Raw genomic sequence first — 23827 nt, 5'->3', positions numbered from 1 at the left:
AGAACTAATGATGTAATGTATGGGGATTAACATAAGAATAAAAAAAAAAAAAAATCTTTGGGCCAAGGGCGCCTGGGTGGCTCAGTTGTTTAAGCAACTGCCTTCAGCTCAGGTCGTGATCCTGGAGTCCTGGGATGGAGCCCCACATCAGGCTCCCTGCTCAGCAGGGAGTCTGCTTCTCCCTCTGACTCTCCCCCCTCTCATGCTCTCTCTGTATTATTATCTCTCTCAATAAATAAATTCAAAAAAAAAATATTTGGGCCAAGCAGAAACCTTGGTTGGTTTTATTTTTATTTTTTTTTTAAGATTCTATTTATTTATTTGACAGAGAGAGACACAGCAAGAGAGGGAACACAAGCAGAAGGAGTGGGAGAGGGAGAAGCAAGCTTCCCGCTGAGCAGGGAGCCCGATGCGGGGGCTCCATCCCAGGAACCTGGGATCATGATCTGAGCTCAAGGCAGCCGCTTAACGACTGAGCCACCCAGGCGCCTCGGAGTTGGTTTTTAGACAAGAGTCCACCTTCTCCCCAGGCGGCTGGCCTCCTGAATAAACTTCATATTCCTTTCCAATCAAAACTTGTCTCTTGATTATTGGCTTTTTCAGTGATGACAAACTGAACTTGGGTGTTTCAGTAACAATATTACATGTATCTAATTTATCTTAAATATGTAACTAGAAGCAGATGTAAAGACAAGAGAGGTAAAATTAAGAAGAGGTGGGTAAACAGAGAAGCAATTAGTCTTAATGTATATGTAGTTTAACTAAGCTATTTTATTTCTGTTCAAATTCCAACACATTATCACATAAATCATAGAAAGGTACAGTACATATTGAGAGAATACAGACGAAGGTGGCTGCCTGGCTCCCAATGGAGCCTGCTGAAGATTCTCTCTGCCCCTCCCCCCATGCTCTCTCTTTCACAAATAAATAAATAAATAAATACATAAATAAAAAACCAGAGAGGGAGGCAAGCCATAAGAGACTCTTTCAACTATAGAGAACAAACTGAGGGTTGCTGGAGGGGAGGTGGGTGGGGAATGGGCTAGATGGGTGATGGGCATTAAAAAAGACACTTGTTGGGAGGAGCACTGGGTGTTATACGTAAGTGATGAATTACTAAATTCTACTCCTGAAGCAATACTACACTATATATTAACTAACTTTAATTTAAAAAAAAAAAATCTCTACTAAAAAATAAATAAATAAATAAATAAATAAAATTCAATGGAGAACCAATTTGACCTGATGTCACTGGAGTTGAGTCACTTGCACTCAAGAGAGAAGAGGTCTCTGAATCCTACTAGCATAGTCCCAGAGGAGTCTTATGTCTCTGTTTTTAACTGACCTTCAATTCCATTAGCTACTCCAGTATATATGCTATAAACTATTTATTTTTTCCAAAGCCTTATATGCAACTAATAGGAATTCAACTATGAAGCTGGTAACAGGATGGTTACCTCTTTTACCCACTTTCATACATGTATCACTCACTTATAGAGAGGTAGGATAGGGTATGATGAAGATAGTGATGATTTCTGTGATCTAGTCTCAACTCCAAAATTTGTTTAATTATGCAACCCTGGACAATATATAATTTTTCTGTGCCTCAGTTTTCTCACCTGTAAAATAGGACAATAATTCCATATACCTGATATAACTGTTGGAATTAAGTGAGCTACCATAACTAAAGTGTTAGATTTAAAACTGCCACATAGAAAAAAATGTAGGAGTGTTACCTATTACTATTTCATAGCCATTGAGTCATAGGCACTGCAGGCTTGAGAGAAAAAGAGGATTCAGAGCTGGGGGCAGATCCAAAAGCAAAAAACAAAACAAACAAAACAAAAACAAAAAACAAAACAAAACAAAATAAAACAAAAACAGCATAGGAACACTAAATGTTAGGGTTCTGGGGCAGATAATGCAAAGTAATTTCCACAGACAATGTTTTTTTATGGCAGAACCTCTTTTGAAAAGTCATGTACTTGTTTCCTAAAGTGGTCCTGCTTTTAAAGAATGTAGAGTCTAAAAATCATGTGCTTTTCTCATGATGTGACACTGGAAAAGATAAACATATTATTTTATCCTGAATGGGAATTAAGCCTGTGAATCACTGAAATCAAGTGATACCATGCATGTCCTGGCTATTTAAGTTCCTTCATTTTCTTAAGGAAAATGAAGTAGAGATAGATATGTTTGAAAGAATTTCTACATTAAGATTGTGGCATGATGAAATTATGCCAAATAACAGGAAAAAAATTCCTTAACTGAAATATTAATAGAAGGAAAAATAGCCAATGACCCAGGAAACATAAGGCTGTAGACTGGTACCTAGCAACATGAATCCTTTATGAAAAGAAGAATTATTTTAAAACTTAAAAAAAGTCATTTAATAAAATACTCATAAAATGAAAGAATTATTATTTTATTTTATGCTCTGTGGTTAAAACTTAAGATAAAATACCTGTTAGGCATTATTAGCAAAACATAGATCATCATTTGATGCATCAAAAGAGTTATGTTGGCTATGTTAGACAAGCTTTCTAAAGTTAGTGCAAATTAATCTTTATAATATAAGATTAAAATAATGAAAATATATATAAAAGTAAGACTCCTATCCTCATCCAATTTAAATACTTTGGAGAGACAGATGTGTACAAATGAACAATTACATCAAAGTAATAAGAGTTATAATGTAGATAAATAGAAGGTAAAGTGGAAACATTAGAGAAGAGTCCCTGAGTCCTCCTATGGGAGTTTCAAGAGGAAGAATTTCCTCTGCACTTCAAGGTCCTTCTAGCCTGATTAAGAATCAAATTGGCATGAGGCAGATTAGCTAGAGGAAGTCAAATTTAATTTCATACATATGGGGAATCCACACAGACATGAAATTCTAAAGACAGTCAGGCAAAATGAGGTATATATGTCATCCCGAACTACGAAGGAGGTAGGGGTCTGGCTCTCCAAAGGGAAGGAATGTAATTTACAAACAGATGTAAAAGAGTGAACATTTGGTAAACAAATGTTTTCCGGGCCATCCAGAAACTATGGGACATAGAGGGCTTTGATCAAACAGGCCTTGCTAGATTCCTCCCTGTCTACAATATCTAGTTCATATAATAATGTAGTTCTCTATGGTGATAGCTCTCTTCCTGGACCTTTCTTTCTCCATCTAAATTCTTTTTAGGCAGTTGAGGGACAGGTAAGGGACTTTTCTGGAATCTGCTGGGTTTTGATTGCTTTTAACTCAAAAAAATGATCCTTTTGCCAAAATGGTCCATCTTGGGGCAGCCTGCCTTTGGCCCCTACAGGAGTCAGGGAAGTCCACAGACAGTGACACTGGAACCCATGTTAAGTCAAAAGCACTACGTGAAAACATGACAGAATATTTCAACTTTAAGCATCTAAAAATAGTATGATATCTCTGAAACTTACAGCATCAAACAGAATGCCTGAGAGGAAAAAAAACTGGAAGAGTAAGCAGAGACCAAATCATGAAGGAACTATGCTGTTGCTATGCCCAAGTGTCAGCATTATATCTTACAATGAAGATATATAAAATTGAAGAATTTTGCAGTTCCATAATGCTTGGAAATGCATCTTTACCTGTAGGAATCAGGTTATAAATCATTACCATTACATGGTGTGATATTGTGTTTTATAAGAAATACATTTGTTCGTTCAGATTATCATAAGGTACGAGCAGCAGGAGATAGAAAGAATAAACTAGTAGAATATATAACTGTTTGTAATGGTTTTGTAGGACAAATGAGGTTCTTTCAATGTATCCTACAAGGCTTCTCCAAATGTTAGACATATTTTGCTTGTACTATTGCTCTATCTGTCCTATAGGTGCTACACCAAGTGTAAGTGCTGTGACAGGTATTACCATTTTTTGTTCAAAGACCAGCGGTGGACTGCGATATTGTGATTTATAAACAATATATGTTTGGTCATTCAGATGACCAAAATACATTTCACATATGTATTTGGTGTTCATCCACATTTCCTGGTTCACAGCTCCCCAAACCCTTGGAATTCCCCAAGTGATAAGAGCGATTAAAGCATCTTTTGTCATATTTGGTCTCTTGTTCTTGGTTCCTGAAAACACTTCAGAGCCATAAAGGTGAAATGGGTGTATTGTTATTCATAACAAGCCCCTTTCCAATACAACTAGGTCTATGTTAACGAAGGTGACTTTTAGGAAGCTCCAAGGATGGGGGTTGCTTGCCAGGGGAATCAACCATGGATGGAGGGTTGCAACTTCCAGCCCCATCCCCTGATTTCCGGGGAGGGGAGAATGGCTTGAGATTGAATCAATCACCAATGGACAATGAGTTCATCAGTCATGCTTATGTAATGAAGCCTCCACAAAAACCCACAAGTAGGAGGTTTGGGGAGCTTTCAGGTTGGGGAACCCAAATGCTTCCATGTGCCACTGTGCTAGCTCCCAAACTTCATGAGGAAAGAAGCTTCTTTGTTTGGGACCTTGTCCTTTGTATCTCTTCATCTGGCTGTTGATTTATATCCTTTAATATTCTTTGTAATGAATCTGTAATCTAGTGAGTAACTTGGTTTCCTGAATTCTGTGAACTATTTTAGCAAATTAATCAAACTCAAGGGCAAGATCATGGGAGCCCCTGATTTACAGCCAGTCTGTCAGAAGTACAGGTAACAACCTGGGCTTGAGATAAGTAAAGCGTGGTCTTGTGGGACTGAGAATTTTTTCAGTTTTTTTTTAAAAAAACTTCTTAAGGTTTTTTAAAACTTTACCTGAGAATTGAGTAGAAAACAGCAGGGTATCAAAGAATTGCTTGTTGTTATGAGGAAGCCTCCATGAACACATTGGAATTGGGTCCAGGAACCCCAAAGACATGGGTTTTCAGTGAATTAGTAAATAGTAATTAAATTATACTAGAAATATTAAATTAACAAAAAAAAATTTATATGAAGTTATCTACAGTGAGTTATGAATCTTACCATTAACTGAACTAAAAGCTTCCCAATTCAACATTTAAAAAGTGATATCAGAGTAGTTACAAAACACTTAAAGGCACCAGGTATTACAAAAGTGTAGATGAAAAAAGAAAATATTCTTAAAGGCAAATTACTTTATCTATACCTAGTATAATCAGAAAGAATCCTGGATTAGGAATAAAGAAACCTTAGTTCTAGAGCTCTTGTTATTTTTATTCTCTAACTACCTATTAACAGAATATGACTTAAAATCTAGTAATAGAAGTGTTGATCAATGCGTTCTCTATTCTTCTGATGAAACATGTGAGCGTCTGAGAGAAGAGTTCTGAGCAGGAGCCATAAAATTTAGGATGTCATATTCTTATTTATGTTATTAACATTAACATTTTATTAAGACCATAAAATATCTGGATTTAAAGGTTATAATTTGTATTTTGCCATCCAGACCATCTGTTTCTATGTATTTGTCAGTTAATTTGAATGACAGTAATAAATAAGTAAATTTCACTTTCTGTATCTCCTGCCTAATGACAACTTAAAACCATTTTCATGGTAAATTATACACAAATATATATATATAATAAAAAATATATATAATACATATTTAATATTAAATAAAATATAATTAATATAAAATATATTATATATATAATATATAAAATTTATTCCTGGTTTCACTTTATTTTTTTTAAAGATTTTATTTATTTATTTGACAGAGAGATAGCGAGAGCAGGAACACAAGCAGGGGGAGTGGGAGAGGGAGAAACAGGCCCCCCGCAGAGCAGGGAGCCTGATGTGGGGCTCGATCCCAGGACCCTGGGATCATGACCTGAGCCGAGGGCAGACACTTAACGGCTGAGCCACCCAGGCGCCCCTGGTTTCACTTTAGAAGGGGAATAATTGGTGAATGAGAAATGAGATACAGAAGTTAGCTCATTAACAAGAGCATAGTCTCTTTAGCTAAATAGCTACAAATTATGCTATAGCTTTGATTACTCTAGCAGAGACCTAAAATAATAGTTGATTCAACAAGACAGAATTTTAGCTCTTTGGGTGCAAATATTCCATCACGAATGTGGTGATTTCATGATGCCAAGAATCCAGTATCTTTCATTTCTTTGTTCCATCATGGAATGTTGTCCTCATTTTTATGATTTGAGATGACTCAACTACATGTAAATATTCTGGCCAATGGGAAAGGGGAAAGCAGAAGGAGTATGTATGCTTCTTTTTGTATCTTCTTGGCCAGCATATAATCACATGGCCATTCTTAGTTTCAGTAGACACCTATGAGTTTAATTTTTATTATGGGTAGCCATGAATTCAGTCAAAAACTGGAGACCCATTTCCTAAGGGGAGAACGGATAACAGGAATAACCCTGTACCTGCCACATTCTATGTTCATTGCATCATTGTTTATAGTAGCCAAGATATGGAAGCAACCTAAGTGTCCATCAATAGATAAATGGATAAAGAAGATATGGTACACTTGGGCATGCACATGCACACACACACACACACACAATGGGCTATTACTCAGCCATAAAAAAGAATGAGATCTTGCCATTTGCAACAACATGGATGGACCTAGAGGGTATTATGCTAAGTGAAATTAGCCAAACAAAGGCAAAAATCATGTGATTTCACTTATAAGTAGAATCTAAAAACACCAAACAAATGAACAATGAAACAAACACAAAAGACCCATAAATACAGAGAACAAACTGGTGGTTGCTAGAATGGAGGGGGTGGAGATGGGAGAAGTGGGTGAAGGGTATTAGGACATACAGCCTTCTAGTTACAAAATGAATAAGCCCGGGTAACGAAAGGTATAGCATAGGATATATAGTCAATGAGATTATAACAGTGTCATATGGTGACAAATGGTAGCCGTACTTCCACTGAGTATAGCATACTGTGTAGAGTTGTCAACTTGCATCTGAAACTAATTTAATATTGTGTATCAACTATATTTCAATTAAAAAAAAAGAATCCCATAAAGAAAAAAAGTGATAAACTTGCCAGTAAGCATTAATGTGACATGGAAAATCTTTCAAGTATTTTTAAATCCTTTAACAAATTTCTTTCAAACATTTAACACGGAAGGGCAAGATGATTTTTATTAATTATACTTGAATCTGTATGGACATTATTTGTAGATGAGTTTTAAAATAATCATTTTTATTTATTTTATCTATGAAAATTCAATTTGTTTTCTTCAATATCCCTCTGATTCCCAGGAAAATATCTCACTGGGACAGAAAATAAAAGTTTAGCAAAAGGAATAGTTAAAAATCAGAATTTTGAAAAGTACACCACATCCTGTGTTAGGCAAAAATACTTTTTGAACCTATATTTTAAAAGTAAATTTAAATTAGGACCTATGATTATCATATGAAGTATAGCCTGTACATTTTTCTACCGAGAATTCTCTACTGAGAATTTTAATTGCAATTTATCCTTGTATCTTTCAAAGGTAAGGCAGATACCATCATAGAAATGCATAGCATTCCTTGTCTAAATAAAATAAGAAAAGTGACAAATCATGCCATGCACAAAATGGGTCATTAGACTTCATTTGTATGACTACATGATGAATAACATGGCTTCAATTTTTTAAAATAAATTTTACAATATCAAGCAAGACACTTAAAAAGAGTGTGTTATGCATTATAACATTACATGTTTAAGAGCTTTGAATAAATTTTAAAGAGTACGCATTTTCTAAAATGTGAAGTGGGAAACTACTTTGAAATTCAAACCAAATCTAAGTTGTTTGACAATTATCTGGACTTTAAATGAAATACATATATATGTATATATATACACACACACTTCTACTTCATATATTGAAGAAATTGAATTCATCTCACATTGACACATAAGTCTGCAAAATTTGTCAACCTGAATGAGAAGACATAATTTGTACAAAAGATGCAACATGCAGTGGTTGAGGGTACAGATGCTAGAGCCATATTTACTACTTCAAATCCTGGCTGTTTTATTGGGTGTATGGCCTAGATTGACTGGTTAAAACTTTCTGGGCTTCTATTTCTCTATTTTTAAAACTAGGCCATTTACAGTCTTAGAGTTATTGTGGAGGTAAAACTTTTTGATATAATAAAGCATTTAGTGCCTGTAAGTGTTATCTACTATTATCATTTTAACAATTACAACCAGAGTTCTCAGCCTTCTGGAGCATAAGTGTATCCAGAACCAGGTAAATCTGTGCCAACTTTGAATAAAAATCCTTCTCATACTTGGTCTTTTCCAAGAAAGTTCCAAAGAAATATCCACATTTAGGGTAAAATAAATGACATAATAAAGGTCTGATCCAAATTGGCCATTTAAAGAAATCCTATGGTTAATTCATTTACAAAACATCCAATCAATAAATATTCTGAATGTATTAAAATTTTCATGTAGTCTGCTCTAAATGAATGTATTAAAATCTGAATTTACAAAAATACAAGTTTGTGAGAGAATTAGTTTTGTTAAGAAAATGTTTTTTGTTTTTTGATTTTTTTTAAGTAGGATCCACATCCAGCATGTAGCCCAATCAGGGGCTTGAACTCACAAACCCTGAGATCAAGACCTGAGCTGAGATCAAGAGTCAGACGCTTAGCTGACTAAGCCACCCACTAGACCTGAAAATGTTTTTGAGTAATAGAATTTACAATTACTACATGAGGGAATGCATTTTGGTCAGTTATCTATACATAAGGTATAGTACTTGTCTTACAATGAAGAAGTAGATAAAAGTAGGTCTAAATACTTCAATTTCTTGATTCCAATTTAGCAAGAAGAATTCAGAATATTTATGTTAAGCATTATAAAAATTCCCTGATAGATCATTTTTTTCAGTCCATAATGGAAAAAGGTTCTTTAATTCCTCAACCTAGGAAAGATGACTGAGCACTAGTTATCTTCATCTGTCTTTTAGTTATCGCCATTGGGAAGTTGTTCCTAGTGTAGATAATGAACAGAGAACTTTCTTAGAGATATGGTTTGCCTCTAATTTTTCATCTCAACTCAATTGTCAAAAAGTCACTAATTTCAGTTTATCAAAATATGTTATAAAACCTGGTAGGAATTATATTTTACATAATAAACATTAGAAATCAGGAAATTAGACTTACTAGTTTTAATATTTTATTTATGTTACCTTGGTTTTATGTTAGATTGATCAATTATTTTTAAATGTTTTATTCTTAGAACATTTTCCATTATGAAACCAACATAATCATATAAACAATTATAAAATAGATAAAAGAAAATAAAAATTCCAATGCTCTAATATAATCATTTTTAGCATTTTCTTTTATTTCCCTATATTATTTTTCTTTGTATATTTTACTTAGCCATAATCATAATGCATGTAAAATTTTACATCCTGCTTTTCTTAAGTTAGTAGCACGAATTTCTTATTAGTACATAGTACTAGTACATAGTCTATGATTTTTAATAGCTGTATAATATTTCTTTTTTATTTCTTATAGATTTATCTCAATTAACTATTTCACAATTTTCTTCTCCTGTATTCCCTAACTTAGTGAATGGCAGCCTTAATGTCTAACCAGACACCTGGGAATCATGCCTGCCTGCTTACCTACCTCCACCCTTCAAATCAAATCAATTAGAAAAGTCTAAATATTCTATTTTCTCAGTATAAGGGGAATATAGCCATTTCTCTCCATCCATGCAGCTGCTATCTCAATTCCAGCCACTATTTTCTCTAGTATGAATTATTATAACAACCTCTTAACTATCTTTCTGCCTTCTGTCTTGCCTGTCTCAAATCCATTATCTATTGTGTAGCCAGGGTGATTCTTCTAAATGACAAATCTGAGCAGGATATTTCAGGCTTAAAATGCTAACCAGTTCCCCAGTACTCTCAGGGTAAAGTTCAAACTCTTTAATGTGTCACAAAAGGCCTTCCCTGATCTGTACCCTGATAATCACTCTAGCCTTATTCCATCATTCTATTCCTTTTACTTCAGGCTGTGGTCATAATAAAATATTTTGCAATTGTCAAAATGAGCCCTTGTTACTCTGGACATTTGCACATGTTATTTCTTCTACTTGATTTACTTTCTTGCTCTCCTGTCTACCTTTTACTTCTAACAACTGATAATTCTTTAAGATTAATTTGAGATTAATTACCATGTCAAGCAAATCTTTGCTCACACAAGGAGGATTAAGAAGTTCCTTCTATGGGCTTCCATTAAAGCCTGTGCTTACCTCTTTGCCAGCACATATGATACTCTATTGTCCTTATCTCATTACAAGTCTGTCCCCCATAATCGACAGTGAACTAATCAGGATCTAAGATTACGCTTTGTCTCTATTTATATTCCTGAATTATTGAGATATAATTGACATATAGCATTGTATAATTGTAAGGTGTACAACATGTTGCTTTCATACACTTAGATATTGCAAAATAATTACAATAGCATTACTTAACACCTCCATCAACTACATATTTACCTTTTGTATGTGTGGTGATAAACATTTAACATCTATTCTCAGAAACTTTCAACTGTATAATTCACTGTTGTTAATTATAATCACCATGGTGCACCTAAGAGTCCTCAAAACTTTTTCACCTTATAACTGAAAGTTTGTATGCTTTGACGAATATCTCCCCATTTCTCCCAGGCCCCAGCCCCTGAATCCACCATTCCAATCTGTTTCTACTAGTCTCTAAGGAAGAATCTGTTTCATGCCTTTCTCTTGGCTTCTGGTGTTGATAGCAATCTTTGGTATTCCTTGGCTTGTAGATTCATCACTTCAATCTACGTCTCCATTATCATATGGCATTCTCCTTGTGTATCTCTGTGTCTCTCTTTCTCTCCATATAAAGACATCAGTCATAGATTAAGGGCCCACACTTCTCCAGTATCACTTCATCTTAACTTAAACTCATCTTAATTACATATACAAGGACCTTATCTCCAAAAATGGTCATATCCTGAGGTTTCAGGAAGCACATGAGTTTTGGGGAAACATTATTCAATCCAATACAGTTTGTTTGTTATCATTGTTATTACTAATTGGAGATTGTTATGAACAAAGAAAAGAAAAAATAGTAATGAATGGAACATTTTAAATGCAGTTGGAAGGAAGAATACTTAACACATTCATGCAGTTATAATACCAAACCAATAATTTGTCCTTCAAAAAAATTAAGGAACACCTCAACCACACTTCATTCTTGAACAAAATTGTCTAACATTCCAAATTGGCTCCAAGTTAATGAGATTTAACTGAATTTCTTTTCAAAGCTCATTTCATCTTAACATCCTTTAATAATTACCCTTATTCATTTTTAACAGCTCTACTGAGTTATATTGATATACAAATAATCACACATTTAATGTGTACAGTTTGATAAGTTTAGACATACGCAAACACCCATTATGCCATCACCACAAACAAGGAAATATATATATATATATTTCCAACACTTTCCAGTGTTTTGTGTCCCTTTGTTGTTTGGGGCTTTTTTGTGTTAAGAACATTTTACAAGAGATCTACCCTCTTAATAAGTTCTGAAGTGCACAGTACCATATTGTTACCTAACTCCTACAACTTAACAGCCACAAAACAAGTGACTGAAAATGGGCAAATAATTTGAAGAGACATTTCTTCAAAGATGACATACTAAAGGCCAATAGGTTATAAAAAGATGTTCAAAATCACTCATCATCAGGGAAATGCAAATAACAACAATGATATACTACTTCACACTAGTTAGGATAGCTATTACCAGAAAGAAAAAAAAATGTGTTGGTAAGAATATGGAGAAATTGGAAACTTATACACTATTGGTAAGAATATAAAGTGGTGTAACCATTATTGAAAAAGTATGGAGTTTCCTCAAAAAATCAAAAATAAAACTACCATATGATCCAGCAATCCTACTTCTGAATATACATCCAAAATAATTGAAATCAGGATCTTGAAGAAATATCTGTACTCCCATGTTCATTGTAGCATTATTCACAATAGCCAAGATATGGAAACAATCCAAGTATTTACTGACAGATGAATGGATAAAGGAAATGTGGTATATACATATAATGGAATATTATTCAGCCACAAGAAAAGGAAATCCTGCCATTTGTGACAATATGGATGAACATGGAAGACATTATGCTAAGTAAAATAAGCCAGTCACAAGACAAATAGTGCATGAATCCAAACTCATAGAAGCAGAGAATACAATAGGGTTGCCAGGGCCTAGAAAATGGGGAGGTTGACTGGATATAAAGTTTCAGTTACGCTAGAATAAATAACAGTAAAGCCCATTCTTTATGTCCATGTAAATGAAAGAATACAGGTTGAGAATTGTATGATATTTAACTAGTGCAAAGTAGAGACAAGTTTAGGGTTTCCAACAAATATTTCATCTCTGATTCATTGGAAAAATAAAGTTTCCAGAGCCTTTCTTTCTTCCATTAACCTTGCAGAATAAAATGTGCCTTTGAGACCATTTCCCACCTCTCACTCATGCAAAAATATGAACAAATAAAATGTTTACTCTTAAAGAAAAATCCAGAGAGATGGAAGGAAGAAACCAAAGGAAGAATGAAATAAATACTAACTTCTGAATTTGCTTAATCATAGCATATGATTGTTAACTCCCAAATACAGGTAAGTGTGCTTTGATATACAATACAGTGGTAACTCAAAAAAAGAGGAACCAAATAAAACATTTACTTCTTTCCCATTATTATTATTTGCCTAGCACTGTTTTTTAATTTGATTAAGATTTATGTAAAAAAATGGTAATGTTTCCTAACCCCAGATTTTCCCATTAAAAATGAATGTGCATATGTCTGTGATATTTCTAAAATATGAAGCTATGTATGCAGGATGAAAGAAAACCAAAATGGCGGTATCTATCACAAGAATACATAAATTTAGTTATTTATTTATTTTTATTTAAATTAATATTTTAAAGAAACAGGATTTTAAGGGAATCATGAAGAGTTTTAGGGAATTGCAGAATACTCTCAAAACTTAGTGGTATAAAATAATCATCAGACCAGCATTATAGCAATCATGCAGGTTTAAAAATCATGAATCATGAGGAACTTACCAAATACAATCATAAAAAATGTTATTTATAATACATGGATATACTCATTTAATAGGTTTGGGAAAATGACTAGCTGTTAGACACAGGGGAAAATATCTAAGGGTTCCTAAATAGTTGAGAGTTGATTATATTTATATCATCCCCACCAAATAATCCTTTATGTTCTCCTGCATATAGTTCTAGGGTTGGCAGGAATCTAAGTCATTTGAATAATAAAAGTTTACTATATAACACAAAACAATTCTATGTGAACATAAATATAAACAAGTGTATATAAATGTGAAAGAAAAAAATCTCCACTAACAATAAAATGGTAATATTAATCAGTCAAAGAGATACTCAATATCTATGTCATACTCACCTTTTTTGAAAGTCAGTGTTGTTGACTTAGTCCTTTCTGGTTCTCCAAGCAACTGTAATCAGAGGACCTGAGTAATCAAAAATCATCATCTCAGCAACATAATGCCTCAGTGTTAACCTCTGAGTTCCTCTCCTATTTAATCCTCTCTTCTATTAGGTTGACATGAAAATCTGTGTGTGCCCTATGTTGACCACGGTCATATAAAGTGTTGCCAGAACAGTTTTCCCTGCCTGTTCTGAACCCCATGACTGTGTCACCCTCTGTAGATGGGTTTATACTTGATAAGTAGTGCCTGTATTCTATTTGCATACACTGACTGGTTCCTATTCACATCCTAAGGCCAGGAGGGTGTCTTTATTTGGCAAATACAACTCCTGGGGCCTGAGCAATAGCCCTAATCCAAGCTGCGATACCAGGGCCCAAATGACCATCAAATGCCCTATTCTAGCCCCTGCCAGCCTGTCTCCTGTAATTCTTTCCTGCTTCTCTGCTTGACATAAATGGTGAGGAGAAAGAAAGAACCTGAACAGAAAATTGGGGTGATGGACCAAATAAACATAATGGAGGCCTAGAAACTTTCAGTATAGAATGAAGAGTCTAAGCCAGCCAATCCAAGTTTATTCATACCTTGGCTAGCTTCACTCGGCTAGCTTCTCGGCTAGCTTCACTACCCAAGAGATCAGTTGAAAGTGAAATATCCAGTAATATAGAGTATCATTTAGTGCAATTCCTGTAGCAAGGAGATCCAAATCAGGTTTATAGAATGTGTGACCAGAGGTAGGGAGTGGGATTGGTAAGTGGCCAGGTGCCTTAGGAAATTAGAAGAAACAGGGTAAGGATCTAGACCCTAGCAGAGACTTCTTCAGAAAGAATCAAGAGCAAGAAACTTGGACATACAGTTATTCAACCTGACTTGCATTAACAAAGGGCACTTGGGTTTAAATCTTCCATGCACATTAGGAATAGAAGCAACAAGGTATAGATCTCAACAATGAGAACGGTACTTTTTTTTTTATTATGTTATGTTAATCACCATACATTACATCATTAGTTTTTTTGTTTTTGTTTTTTACTTAAAGATTTTATTTATTTATTTGAGACAGAGAGAATGAGAGAGAAAGAGAGCACATGAGAGGGGGAGGGTCAGAGGGAGAAGCAGGCTCCCTGCCGAGCAGGGAGCCCAATGCGGGACTCGATCCCGGGACTCCAGGATCATGACCTGAGCCGAAGGCAGTCGCTTAACCACCTGAGCCACCCAGGCGCCCCACATCATTAGTTTTTGATGTAGTGTTCCATAATTCATTCTTTGCGTATAACACCCAGTGCTCCATTCAATACGTGCCCTCTTTAATACCCATCACCAGGCTAACTCATCCCACCCTCCTCCCCTCTAGAACCCTCAGTTTGTTTCTCAGAGTCCATAGTCTCTACTTTTAATATACTTCAGATAAGGTTCTCTCAAACTGATAGTGAATTTTTGGTTTAGTATTTCTACAGTCTGATATTTCCAAGACTTCCAAGCATAGAGGTACAAATGAATATTAAAGATTGTAAGTACTATGTAAGTGTGGAGTAGGTGAAGAGTACTGGTTAATGGAACTCTTGCCTGAAAAGGTGGGACTCAAGCTGATACTTGAAGGATAAACAGGAAAGTGAAGTTGAGTGACCAGGGTACTCCACGCAGGAGGCAGATGATAACCAAAGCCCAAAGATAGGAGAAATTGTCCTCTCATTTCTGGGAGACAGGAAGAAGACCATTGGTTCTTAGATCTATCTGAAGCTTATTTACATTTAGATGACAGAATCCTGACGAATAAGCATTAATTAGTACATGATTTGGGGAATTCTGATGAAAAGGTGGGCTTATAGAAGATCAACTAATTTTATTACATTTAACTATAGCTTATCTACTATACACCATTAAAATGCAGTGAAAAACTGAGAATTTTTAAAATATGCAGATAAGAGACCAAAATGCATTTGTTTTGCTTGAATTATAAAGCTCAAAATTCAATTCTTCACTTGATTTTTATGATGATAGTGTTGAAAAGTGGCAGAAGGCAATAACATTCCACTAAATTGGAAAAATTGAAAAAGAAAAAATCCTAATGGTATGCTCATTCCTAGGGCATATAAATAGCAATAATGTCATATTTGGTCACATTCTCTAATAGTCTAAACTAAAAATAAAGTCATCATTTTTTTATTTTCTCAAAAATAGAAATCTTTCATAAGAGACTGTAATTTCAAAGTTAAACTATTCTGACTTCATAATACAGTCAAACACCTTGAGGACATATGTGACACATAACTCTCATAACCTATAAAACATATAAAGTGTATTGCTCTCATAAAAATAAAGGTTACAGTTAATAGGTTGCCTGTAGTAACGTGCTCAAAGGTTACTACAGCAACTCTTCTATGCAAATCAGCATGGGTGGTCCCTTACAACTCTCAGATGGTTGAAATAAAAGAAGAATTAAACAAATGGAAGATCACTGGACTTCTCAGTAGTCAGTATGGCTCCTTTGCCAGATTGTCACTAAATATCTGTAATGCACCAATTTACTCACCCACAGGGGTGTGTTATGGCTACTGGCATTGTTTTTCCTTCAGTGATGTGAATTATATAGCAGCTCTACCAAATTAATCTCAGAAAATTTGTTAATTGTTTTTGCCACTCATCCAGCTCCCAAAGAGAAAAGAGATATGACCAAACAATATGACATTAAAATTTTAAAGACAAATGACAAATCCCAGAGTAGTATAATGAACATGGATTCTATAACCAGATGTATCTGGGTCTAAATCATGCCACAAATTGCTTCATAAGTGATCCTGCACACATCATTCAAATTATCTAGACCTCAGTTTTCTACACTTTAGAATGTCAATAATAGTGTCTACTTAGCAATTGTGAGGATTCCATATAATTTTTATATAAAATACCTAGCCTAGCATATTGGTTGGAATACAGTAGGATCACTACAAAGTCTAGTGAATATGATTATTATCATAATAGATTTTCAAGGGGAACATGTATCTAGAAGCATCACTGCTTTAAATAAAGAGCCATCAAGTTATACACTGTTTTATCCTGGGGACATAATTTGGTGAAGAGTAAAACATTACCTCAGCCCAGTTGAAATCATCACATATTAATAATTCCACAGTGAAGTCCTTGCTAACACTGAATCCATCTAAAATTTGTGTGTCTATCTGCAAATACATAAATATATTATATGTGTATGTTTATATCTGTGCAAATGTATAAATATACATAAAATATGTATATATTTACATTTGTATATTTATATGTACATGCCATCTGTGTATGTTTGTGTGTATATATGTATGTAAATGTGTATATGTATATATATATGTGTGTGTATGCGTGTGTGTGTGTGTGTACACAGGACAATGTTAAAATCCTTTCTAAGAGCTCTCCAAGGTGCTGACCCCAAACTAACCCCATCCTTTACTTGCTACTCTTCTCTGTTACAAGATGCCTACTCAAGTGGTAAGGGCATCCAACACCAGCACTGTTCCATAGAGAAACTTTCAATGTAAGCACATATTTTCCCACAGACATAATACCAAGATGTCAGAGAAACCTACTTGATACTTTTGGAAGCATTGCACGAAGTGTTTTGTAATAAATGAACACAAAAATTTTCCTATCACAATAGCCACAGATGAGCTAGTAATCATATAGAGAACATTGCAGTTTTGATCTCAGAATGACAGGAAGTTGAATCTGTTGTCAGAGTAATAGACTGTTACTCAAGAAACCACTGGACCCCATTCAATAAGAAAGAGAAATGTCTTTCCTTCTTTTCAGATTTACTTTTCATTAGTGATTAAATCTAAATGCTTTCATTCAATGAAAACTTTCCTGAATCCATAAGAATGAGCTCATCCCTACATGTATTATCAAATGGAAATGAATCTAAATGAAGTCCATCACAAGAAGTAGATCCAGAAATAAATGCAAAAATATAGTCCATATCTTCCTAGCCTGGAATAGCAAATTAATTCAAACACTTTCATAAATCAGACATTACAGTTGAAAACACTATTGTGAATGAAAATATAAATTCCTAAGGTACGAAAGATAGACCTTCTCCCTTGCATATCTTTCAGTTTAGAACATGCTTTTAGAGCGTCCTGCATAGGTCAAGACCTTACCAAATACTTGTGACTCAGTAGCAGTAGTAATAGGATATTAGTTGCCCATTGCTTTCTAACTACCTCATGTATCTTCTCTACGTGATTTAACTACAGTAAAGACAAGCATTATCTTAACTGCAATTTATTTTTATTTTTTCCCTTTTAGTTTTATCTCTATAAGAAATATTATTTCTAGATAGTTCTACTGTGTCTTTAAATGTTTATAACATTGTATTTAAAAGTGCCCAAAACTATTTGGACATCAATTTAAATGAGACATACTGAAGTAGGCTAAAGAAGATTTGCACATTGCTATTAGATCACAGGCTTGGAGGGTTTCCTTGAAGCTAGGATCATATGCTTATTCTCCATTTTCTAAAATTGTAATTCTGCAATGAAAAACCATGAATAAAGGCTTTAAAGCAGTACTGTGAATGGGTAGTTAGTCTATGTCAACTACTGAGTATGGCCATAAAATGCATTTTTCCTCATGCAGCTGAACTGCATTTATTTCCTGAGAGAATCCAAGAGGTCAGATTCATTATTGTGAAATGGAATCTAAAATAGAAGCTCTATTATCAGAAGTCACTGCTCTGGTTATTTGTGGCATGGTTCAGATGGCTGCCAGCCCTCACAAATGAAGAAGATATTTACCTCTATAACATGCTCAGTAAACTATATCCCATGGTATTTCAGAGTTACCAAATAGCAGCTGACAGGGTCCACAGGAATACTAAAGTGAAGAGTTTGCAAAGATTTTCAAAAGCATCCTTTGTTGACTCATGGGGATCTTTCCATCACCTAGAAAGAAAATTCTGAAGGCCATGATAAATGTTACTTAGATGCAGTTTAAATAGACAACAAATGTCATAAAAGGCTCCATATTGCCGCAATAGTACTAGGTTACACCATCATATACTCCCCTAAGAAATGTCTGATTGTTTCAAAAGAAGCTGCCTTCTGGAGGCCTAGGCACAAGATCCAGTATGCTACAACTCTGAGTAAAAATCTCCCCAAGCAGAAGAGATAGCACAGGCCTCTGCAGTGTCTTGATTATACCAACATATTAAGCCCTTACAACCAATGCTAATGGGCAACCTATTATACAAGTTCTAAAAGCATACCTATCCCTGTGTTCAATATGGTAACATGTGATGACTAACTTTGGAACAATCAGAAAAATAGTCCAAATGTTCTAAACACAGAAAGAAAATTAATAGTTCTAATAGCTACTATTTTCAGAATGTTATCTGTCAGGCAGTTTACATACATTCTTTCAAAAATGGGAATTTTTTTTTCTCACATAGTACAGGTGAAAAAGCTGAGAGTCTAAGGTTGTTGAAAACCATGATTTGAAGCCAGATTTCTTATGCAAAATGTCTTTCCACTACATCACACACAGTTGTCAGGCCTTTATAAGAGAGATATATATACAGAGGGGAGGGAGGGTGGGAGGGAAGGAGGGAGGAAGAACAGAAGGAGGGAGGGAAGGAAGGAGGAAGGAAGGAAGGAAGGAAGGAAGGAAGGAAGGAAGGAAGGAAGGAAGGAAGGAAGAGAAATAAAAAAGAAAAAAAGAGAAAAAGAATGAAATTTAAAAACTAAAAACATGACCACTACAAAGAAACTGTGCATTTGTGTTTTAAGCCAATACAAAGACAATTTATATATATATCATAAGATATAAAGACTAATTTGAAAAAAAAATAAGGTAGCCAGAAAACTAAACAGATATTTGAGTGATATTAAGTGCATAGATATGATAATAATAAAAAATAACATTTATTGAGTCCTATGTACCATGTCCTGGGGGCAGGGGGAGGGGACTTTATTAAAACTGCATTATTCCATTTCATTTATAAAATAACTCTGTGGGCTAGGAACTGTAAGCATGTCCATTTTACAGATTAAAAAAAAAAATGGAGGCAGAGAAACCTGAAATAACTTTGCAAAGGCTGCATGTCTATGTAGTGACAGATCCAAGATTTGAAACCCAAATAGCTTGACACAGAGACACTGCTCTATATTTACCAGTCTGGCAATCCATATCATTTATTCTATTCCTGTGATATTCCCACTTTTTCAAGATTTAAAATATATCATTATATATAAGGAGGTAATAAATAGCATTCAAAGCAATGACTCTATTTTCCCCACAATAATCATTATCTTGCTTTTCCTTGTATCAACAGAGTCCCCTTGCTTTATTATCTAGTTATATATCATATGAAGAACATTATAAGCATGCAGGAGATAAGAGTAATATTTTTCTGAAGTTCTACTGTATCTATTTTTTCTCTTAGCGTGAGTAATAATAGTAATATTTCCATAGTGCTTTGGAGCTTCCAAAGCACTCCCAAACATTCAGCCTATCTTGCTCCTCACATTATACTATTAGTATTAGACCATTTCACAAATTTAGGAATTCAAGCTTAGAGCAGATAAGTGTCTTATGCAATATCACACACTAAGAGTTGAAAGCAGATTTTCAACTTAAGATTTCTTACCTTGAAACCCTTTCTAACAATTCATCATTTTTTAAACTATAATGTATACCCTTTTATAAAGAGTAGACATTTAAAAGTGCATTTAATTAAATCAATTTTAGGAAACAAGATGGATGTCTTTTTTTCTGACGGGCCTCCAACTGATGCACGGCCCAAGCAATTGACTATCAATACAGGAATATATTTAAGTCATTCATGATATTGATATGCAAGCATGGAAATAACCACTTGCTGTTTTGCTTGGGGAAAATAAATGTATACAGTCCTATTTAAAAAAAAAAAGAACGCTGATTTCATGGTTTTATTATTAGCCTTAGGAAAAGCAAGATCTAAATAAAAATGTGGTGTGGGGGCTGGCAAAAGCTTTCTCCCTCTTATTGTCTTTGTTTAAATTCAAAGCTAGTTTACCATTTGCATGTGGGATTGCTAATACAAGAACCTCATTTTAATTCAACAAATTAGCTACAGTACAATGTTTCCGCAACATTCTCTGAAGTGGAGTCATTCACAAATTGTGTGGTTCAAAACTTGATGAAATGCTGACAGTTCTTATTTGTTTTACATACACTGGTGGGTACACTCACAAGGCAAGAGCTGCAGTGGAGAGTTTGGGTATCCCTAATTACCAGTATTTTTTTTTTCCAAGAAATTCAGGCCAAACTATGGAGCAGAACTGTTTGTAACTAGGCAATGGCATCCATATTCCTGCACAGTTTGAAAATGATAGACTAAGTAAACCGAGGTGTCCTTGTACTAGAAGAAATGCAGCAGAGAACCAGCTCCTCTACTGAGACCAGTGGCCTGGCAACCTCTGACTTTACTTGGGGATTAGGCAAGACTTTGTGAAAATGGCAAAACTCTCTTCCTCTTTTCCGCCTATGGACACTTCTTGTGAAGAGAGAATGAGACCCTAGTACTGAAAAGTCTTTGAAAGTGTGTTTAGAGCATACCACTGAACAACTTCAAAGAGAAACTAACTCCATTTATATTTTAAAAGCAGAAACTTGTTTAACAGAGTCAATTCCATGAATAGAGAAAAAAAAAATTGTCCTCTTCCCTTTAGTAAGACTTGGAACATATGATATATCTCTTTAATGCAAATCTTATTTGGCATAATAATCAGGCTTTTGCCATAACATACAAACCTCATTTATATTCTAGCAGTCCTTTTCATTTTTGGTTCCCTTGAGGTATTTTTTTTTTGCTTTATTCTCAGAATTATAATTGTATCATCTTTTATTATTATTAAGGAACTGAGAAGATTGAAATCTTAATTATCCCCTCAATATTTAACATGATAGTTAATTATTATGATAACAATTGAAAGTTAGTATCTGGATATTCCCCAAAGGAGAGATTTCATATAATAGTATTTTATGCAATTACCACAACCTTATCTGACCATAAGAACCAACATCCCATCACAGATGTTCATTATAAAGAGAACCAAGTGCCATTCTTTTGACTGTTCATTAGCTGAATCCCCTTCCAATGTTTGCAAAACCCCCACCTTATAAATATTCTTAGATCATAGAATCTGAAAATGCTCCAAACACACGTCTGTAACTCCCATGAATATAGTTAGTAAGCACATGACCGAGGCTCACCAATCAAGTGTACTCACCCAAACTTTGAAGCAAGAGAGAGTGAAACAAAGAGGTGGTGGAATACCTGGAGGTAGTGATATTATCTGGGGTCCAGGTTGATGCACAGGCTTCTTTGACTAATATTCATTGATGACAGCAGGGTGACTAACCTGTACCATTTCTGGGGCATACTTTTTCTAGCTGCACTGTCCTCAATGTAGGTATCCATCCTTCCAATTGATTATATAAGTACCAATATTCTCTTAATAAAATTTGTTTCTGCTTAAATCATCCACAGTTTTGTTTTTTTTTTTTTTTTTAGTTCGTTTTCGTTTCTGTTAAAAAAAAAACAACTCGCAAAACCCTTCTTGATTCAGCAAGATTTTTTTGCTTCTATTTTAGGAGCCCTGTCTGTGTATTTACATCCATTTTGTGAGCTTTTGATTTCTAGGGATCTAATACACTACAAACTAGGCAATAAATGTGGATTGCCACCCAGTATGACACCTCACATATATTGAACATTGAGCATTTAAAAATAAAAAATAAAGGGGCGCCTGGGCGGCTCAGTTGGTTAAGCGACTGCCTTCGGCTCAGGTCATGATCCTGGAGTCCCGGGATCGAGTCCCGCATCGGGCTCCCTGCTCGGCGGGGAGTCTGCTTCTCCCTCTGACCCTCATGATCTCTCTATCTCATTCTCTCTCTCAAATAAATGAATAAAATCTTTAAAAAAAAAAATAAATAAAAATAAATAAATAAAACAAGTCTCAAAAATTACAGATACCAAATACCATATACAAGAAAGATAAAAAAAGAAAGTCATTATCCTGTAACTAATTGCTAACAGGTTTAAATCAAAAGTTAAACACAAAATGCTCCATGACACTCTTTTCCTTAAATGAAGCATGTTTTAAGAACTTAGCCAAGGCAGGTTTGACTCTATAGCTTATCTCTTTTCTGATTGAATACTCAATATTTAAGAAGATATCAACCCTTATACTTTTAAAAATCATAATAAAGTCAAAGTAAAAAAATACTGGAGGAAAGAGATTTGTTATGGCTTAGGTTACAAAGAATCTCTCTGGGGGAAAATATACTTTCATTCTCATGAAAGTATTTTTTTTAATTTTTTTAAAGATTTTATTTATTTTTTGTTTGTTTATTTATTTATTTAGAGTGAGTGAGACTGGGGGAGGAGAGAGAGAGCACAAGTGGGGTAAGGGCAGAGGGAGAGAATCTCAAGCAGACTCAGTGCTGAGTGCGGAGACAATGCAGGGCTTTATATCACAATCCCAAAATCATGACCTCAGTGGAAACCAAGAGTCAGACATTTAACTGACTGAGCCACCCAGGCACCTGAGAGTAATTTTGAAGCTAAATATTAGTTAAATAGAATGAATATTACTAACAATCTGTGAATATAAGAAACATAGTATAGTTTTACAAAAGGGTGACAGTAGTTAAATCTATAATAGAAAAAACAAATCTTTAAAAAGTATTACTCAATTCTTTCTTTGATGACTGAAAGAAAGTTTGGCCCTCCAACGTCTTTACTCTAAGTATGCTATTTTAAGCTCAATGCATATTTTCTAAGCCTATTCAGTTTAACCAAACCAACATAAGCCATGGGGATTTTTACATGGTCAAAAGGATTTTTCTGTATTTGGTTTCATTCATAATGATATACAATACTTACCTTATACCAAGAAATGTATCTTTTTATTTACTTATTTTTATTATTGTTATGTTAATCACCATACATTACATCATCAGTTTTTGATGTAGTGTTCCATGATTCATTGTTTGCGTATAACAACCAGTGCTCCATGCAGAACGTGCCTCTTAAATACCCATCACCAGGCTCACCCATCCTCCCATCCCCCTCCCCTCTAGAACCCTCAGTTTGTTTCTCAGAGTCCATAGTCTCTCATGGTTCATCTCCCCCTCCGATTTCCCCCCCTACATTCTTCCCCTCCTGCTACCTTCTTCTTCTTCTTTTTTTTTTTAACATGAAATGTATTATTTGCTTCAAAGGTACAGGTCTGTGATTCAACAGTCTTACACAGTTCACAGCACTCACCATAGCACATACCCTCCCCAATGTCTATCACCCAGCCACCCC

General features: G+C 34.7%; 1 long non-coding RNA gene across 2 annotated transcripts in view; it reads right to left on the bottom strand.

Annotated features, from left to right (window-relative positions):
• Positions 1–23827, bottom strand: part of LOC115939046 (uncharacterized) — a 312345-nt gene that overhangs the window by 4014 nt on the left and 284504 nt on the right. For both annotated transcript variants that reach the window (XR_014144346.1, XR_014144347.1), the window contains exon 4: positions 13446–13512. This is a non-coding gene — a long non-coding RNA (uncharacterized LOC115939046). The remainder of the gene's footprint in view (positions 1–13445; positions 13513–23827) is intronic.

Source organism: Leptonychotes weddellii, chromosome 4 (assembly GCF_054177405.1).
Source record: "Leptonychotes weddellii isolate Sample4059 chromosome 4, ASM5417740v2, whole genome shotgun sequence".
NCBI lineage: Eukaryota > Metazoa > Chordata > Mammalia > Carnivora > Phocidae > Leptonychotes > Leptonychotes weddellii.
This window is presented reverse-complemented; position numbering and strand designations above follow the sequence as displayed.